We start from the raw sequence: 6,058 nt of genomic DNA, 5'->3' as shown, positions 1-6,058 counted from the left end.
ACTTTTGTTGACATTGCTTTGGCAGGGAAAGTGGACATGCTGCCTCATTATTCCCTAGGAAGGTAAAGTCCCCACTCAGCCTCTTTGGATGTTCAGGGTCAGGGGAGGCTGCTTGTTACTGCTGAGCCAGGGTAGGAGTGCCTGCTTTCCATGCTGTGTTCACCCCATGGGGTGGCCTCATTGCCAGTGGGCAATGGTCAGTGAAGTCCTGACTCTCCTAGCCCCCCTCTGCTGCTGCCCTAGCAGTGAGTGGGAGGGGCATCTCATAGCTACCGGGTAGACTAGAAGTCCAGGCTCCCCACAGGGCAGGAAAGATATCACCAGCCAATGGGGAGGAAAATCCCAGCTCCCTACCAGGAGTTCTCTGACATCACTTAGGCAGGAACATCGGGGTGCTTCATTGTAGCCTTACAAGGATGGAATCCTACTCCTCACTCAGTCATTGCTGGCACAGGTTGGGTGGAGCCACAGTTTTCTCTGTGGTGATTGCCTGGAGTACAGTAGTAATTGTCCAAGAGCTGCCTGGCTACTCTACCTCTTTCCTCGTCCTTTGGCTAGAGAAAGTCCTTCATGGGGACATTTTTGTCTGCTTGTTGCTATCTCTGATTTTCCAGTTTCTCTATTCGAAGTCTGGGATGTTGAGGTAAAAAGAAATTACACGGTGGAGAGTGTTCTAGAAGGAAAACTCTCCACCATGTACTTCCTTAGCTACTGAGGTTCCTAAATGGTCTGCCTTCTCTCCACCTTTCAGTGAGAGGTTTGTCTTATATGTAATATCCAGGAGTTTTAGTTGTACTTAGCAAGAGAAATAAGGAGCAGTACACGCACTCCATTTTCCTGGAAGTGGAAGTGGGTCTCAATTTCAATTTCAATGGCAACTATTAATAATTAAAATTCAAAATTCAGGCCAGGCATGGTGGCTCACACCTGTAATTCCAGCACTGTGGGAGACCAAGGTGGGTGGATCACTTGTGGTCAGGAGTTTGAGACCAGCCTGGTCAACATGGTGAAACCCCATCTCTACTAAAAATACAAAAATTAGCCAGGTATGGTGACGCATGCCTGTGATCCCAGCTACTCAGGAGGCTGAGGTAGCAGAATCGCTTGAACCCAGGAGGCAGAGGTTGCAGTGAGCCGAGATCACCCTCCAGCCTGGGCAACGAGCCAGACTCCATCTCAAAATAAATAAATAAATTAAATAAAGGCCAGGCATGGTGGCTTACGCCTGTAATCCCAGCATTTTGGGAGGCCAAGGCAGGTGGATCACAAGGTCAGGAGTTAGAGACCTGCCTGGCCAACATGGTGAAACCCCGTCTCTACTAAAAAATACAAAAATTAGCCAGGCGTGGTGGCACTCCAGCCTGTAGTCCCAGCTACTTGGGAGGCTGAGGCAGGAGAATTGCTGGAACGCGGGAGGCAAAGGTTGCAGTGAGCCGAGATCGTGCCACTGCACTCCAGCCTGGGTGACCGAGTGAGACTCTGTCTTGAAAAAATTAATTAATTAATTAATTTAATTTAATTCAAAATTCAATTCTTCAGTCACACCAGCCACATTTTACATGCTCAGTGGCTACATGTGGTAATGGCTACCATATGGGATAGCACAGGTATGGGAGGGTAATTGTCAAGTTTTGCATGAATCCTTGCACTGACAAACATCTTGCTGAATTCTGGGACTCATGTAAGTAGTCTTCATCTCTCCCTTATGTGTCATGTTACGCTTGGGCAATGGAGAGAACACTGCATTCCTTAGGGATCAGAGTCGGCAATACCTAGGATGTGTCAAGCACTGCTGGCTCAGCAGCCTCACTGCTGTAGTCCTTTCCTGCCTCACTGCTCTGACTATATGGTACCTACTAGAACCACCTGTTTCTGATTGTCTCTTTAGGCTGGTGACTAACGCCTCCAAAAAGATTGTCTCCGTCTGTTTCGCACTGCTATAACAAAATACCACAGACGGGTCAGTTATAATGAACAGACACTTGTTTTCTAATAGTTCTGGAGGTTGAGAAGTCCAAGATCAAGGTGCCAGCATCTTGTGAGGGCTTTGTTGCTGCATCCTCCCATGGTGGAAGGCAGAAGGGCAAAGGGGCCAAAGGAGACTGAACTTGCCCTTTCATAAGAGCATTAATCTCACCCATGAGAAAGGTGCCTTCATGGCCTAATCACCTCCCAAAGGTCCCACCTCCTAAAACTGTTACAATGGCAGTTACATTTCAACGTAAGTTTTGGAGGGAATGAACATTCAAACAAGAGTCATGACTGCTTATAGATTTAACAAGAATAGCAGATAGTGGTATGCCTGCCAAAATGCCTCCTCTCTATTAAGACAGCAGCACTCAATCAAGGCACACATTCTGGCTGAACCCAGATTCAGCCTCAAAATCTAACTCAGCACATCAAGCAGTTCTTCTCAATTGATCAAGCTGAGCATTTGAGATAAAACCTACTTGCTACTCCTGGCATAATCATGCCAACTTGTTAACTTTCTCTCTTCCTCCTGTGACCCTATTATCTCCCATTTCCTGTGAAAGCCTCAACTTCTTTTCACTTTCCCCGACTCCTACACCAATACGATCAAAGGTACCCATATTTGTCCTGTCCCTTAGTTTTCACTGACGCCTTTGTCCCCTTTGTTTTTAAATTCCTGAAGCAGAACCATATAAGAGAAAAAGTCCCGGATGAGGAATCCAGGGCCTTGATTCTAAGCCCCACTTTGCACACGTTGAGTGCCCCTTATCCAAAATGCCTGAGACCAGGCCAGGCGTGGTGGCTCATGCCTCCCAAAGTGCTGGGGAGGCCAAGGCAGGCAGATCATTTGAGATCAGGAGTTCAACACCAGCGTGGTCAATGTGGTGAAACCCCGTCTCTACTAAAAATAGAAAAAAAATGAACCAGGCATGGTGGCGTGCGCCTGTAATCCGAGCTACTCAGGAGACTGAGGCACGAGAATCGCTTGAACCCAGGAGGCTGAGGTTGCAATGAGCCAAGATGGCGCCACTGCACTCCAGCCTGGGTGACAGAGTGAGACCCTGCCTCAAAAAAAAAAAAAAAAGAAAAAGAAAAAGAAAAAGAAAAAAAAAGGCTGGAATCAGGAGTGTTTTGGATTTGGGCTTTTTCCCCCCAATTTTAGAATATTTGCATCATACTTGTTGAGCATCCCTAATCCAAAAATCCAAAATCCACAATGCTTCAGCGCTCATTTCTTTTGAGCATCATGCCTGTGCTCAAAAAGTTTCAGATTTTTGGAGCATTTCAAATTTCAGATTTTCGGATTTGGGATACTCAACCCATGTAACTTTGGGTAAGTTCAAACTCATGTTGGATTTAGTAGCTACAATGGGGGCAGAGGGAATCTGAATAGGTTAATCTTCAGAGTTGGTGGTTTCTAAGAACTTGGGGGATGCTGGGGTTGAGCTGTGCTCTTATTCTATTAATACATAGATTTTCCTGGGGGGAAAAAGCATTTCGCTAACAAAACAAGTTTGAAAACCATGGTTTTGATGATTGGTATGTCTTTTTTGTTTAATTTTTTTTTAATTTTATAAACATAATAAATATACAGTTTTTTCAAGTTAGATTACTAAAAAAAAGTAGTCTCTGTGCATCCCTTGCCATTTCCTGCTCTGCAAACACAAACACTCTCATCTCTTCAGAGTTATTTCTTCTGGCATCTTCACTATAGGCATTTATTGATATTTCTTGATTTACTTATTTTAAATATTTTATATTATCTTCATATTGTGGTCATTCTCTTTTTTTTTTTTTTTTTTTTTTTTATGAGACGGAGTCTCGCTCTGTCACCCAGGCTGAAGTGCAGTGGCACGATCGCGGCTCACTGCAAGCTCCGCGTCCCGGGTTCGTGCCATTCTCCTGCCTCAGCCTCCCGAGTAGCTGGGACTACAGGCACCCACCACCACGCCCGGCTAATTTTTTGTATTTTTAGTAGAGATGGGGTTTCACCGTGTTAGCCAGGATGGTCTCGATCTTCTGACCTCATGATCCGCCTGCCTCGGCCTCCCAAAGTGCTGGGATTACAGGCGTGAGCCACCGCGCCCAGCCTGTGTTCATTCTCTTATATTCCCTGCCCCAAGTTCATTTCCCTATGTAGTTCTATCACAATTTTTAGTTAAGTCAGTTGTCAGTGTAAATATTATTGACTATGCTAAAGTACTCTTTGAGCCAAATCATAGATTGTGATTATAGTTTCTCATTTGTACAAAATTTGTTTCCTCTTGGACTTTTTACCTTATTTCTTTTATCTTTTTTTTTTTTTTTTTTGAGATGGTGTGTCTTGCTCTGTTGCCCAGGCTGGAGTGCAATGGCACAATCTCAGCTCACCACAACCTCCGCTTCCCAGGTTCAAGGGATCCTCCTGCCTCAGACTCCCAAGTAGCTCGGATTACAGGCGCCCACCACCACGCCTAGCTAATTTTTTTGTATTTTTTAGTAGAGACAGTGTTTCTCCATGTTTGTCAGGCTGGTCTCAAGCTCCTGACCTCAGATAATCCACCTGCCTCAGCCTCCCAAAGTGCTGGGATTACAGGTGTGAGCCACTGCGCACGGCCTCCCTTATTTCTTTCATTTGCTTTGTTTTCTTTTTTTTTTTTTTAGAAACTGATGTTTATTTTCCATCAACCATTTTTCCGTGCTGCTTAAGAGCCTATGCAAGAACAGCTTAAGACCAGTCAGTGGTTGCTCCTACCCATTCAGTGGCCTGAACAGTGGGAGCTGCAGACCAGTCTTCCGTGGCAGGCTGAGCGCTCCAGTCTTCAGTAGGGAACTGCTGAATAGCACAGAGGGCACCTGTATACCTTCAGACCAGTCTGCAACCTCAGGCTGAGTAGCAGTGAACTCAGGAGCTGGAGCAGTCCATTCACCCTGAAATTCCTCCTTGGTCACCGCCTTTTCAGCAGCAGCCTGCTCTTCTTTTTCAATCTCTTCAGGATCTCTGTAGAAGTAGAGATCAGGCATGACCTCCCATGGGTGTTCACGAGAAATGGTGCCACGCATGCGCAGAACTTCCCGAGCCAGCATCCACCACATCAAACCCACTGAGTGAGCTCCCTTGTTGTTGCATGGGATGGCAATGTCCACATAGCGCAGAGGAGAATCTGTTACACAGAGCAATGGTAGGTAGGTTAACATAAGATGCCTCCGTGAGAGGCTGGTGGGTCAGCCCTGGGGTCAGTAACCACAAGAAGCCGTGGCTCCCGGAAGGCTGCCTGGATCTGGTTAGTGAAGGTTCCAGGAGTGAAGTGGCCAGCAATTGGAGTGGCTCCAGTGGCAGCAGCAAACTTCAGCACAGCCCTCTGGCCAGTATTCCTGGAGGATATAACACTGACATCAGCAGGGTTTTCAATGGCAACAATAGCACGAGCTGCCAGCAGAAGCTTCTCCCAGGTCTTCTTCAGATTTATGATATAGATGCCATCACTTTTCCTTTTATAGATGTACTGTTCCATCTGGAAGTCAAGATTGGTGCCACCTAAGTGGGTTCCTACTGCAAGGAACTTAAGGACATCCACCTCCTTCATTTGCAGGACATCAAGGTCTCCAGACATTGTGAAAGTTTCCCTTTAAGTTACAACGGGAATCCAGAACAACGCCCTATGGACCCCTCTGTAGGTAGCGCGGAAAAGCGCTTTGTTTTCTTTGAACCTACAGAGGTTTTTCTCTTTCTATTTTCTGCAGTGGATCTGTCAAACACCAGGCTGTTTGTTTCCTGGACAGCAAATGCCGTCCGCCCTCTCCTGCAGTCTGGACTGGCAGCTCTCCAAACCTGACAGACAGCTGTCACCTTGGGAGTTCTCTTTGTCACTTTCCTGTATTGGAGTGCATTTTTGTCAAATGCTGTATCTTCCTTTTTCGTGATTTGCTCTTGGAAACATTTTGAGTTCTTGCTTGTATGAAAATGTTCCTCTTCTACTTGACTGAAAATATGAGAGGGCATAAAGTTCTAGGATAAAAACTAGCCCTGCATTTTGAAGTTATCAGTGCTTTACTTACCTGCTTCCAGTGCTTCTGTGCGAGTCTAATGCTGTCCTGACTCTCAAGC

At 46.0% G+C, this 6,058-nt stretch overlaps 1 pseudogene; it reads right to left on the bottom strand.

Moving 5' to 3' along the window:
- Positions 1-2,689: 2,689 nt before the first annotated feature.
- LOC129393703 (small ribosomal subunit protein uS2-like) lies at positions 2,690-5,579 on the bottom strand (annotated as a pseudogene).
- Positions 5,580-6,058: the final 479 nt, after the last annotated feature.

The sequence above is a fragment of the Pan paniscus genome, chromosome 14, assembly GCF_029289425.2.
Source record: "Pan paniscus chromosome 14, NHGRI_mPanPan1-v2.0_pri, whole genome shotgun sequence".
Lineage (NCBI taxonomy): Eukaryota > Metazoa > Chordata > Mammalia > Primates > Hominidae > Pan > Pan paniscus.
This window is presented reverse-complemented; position numbering and strand designations above follow the sequence as displayed.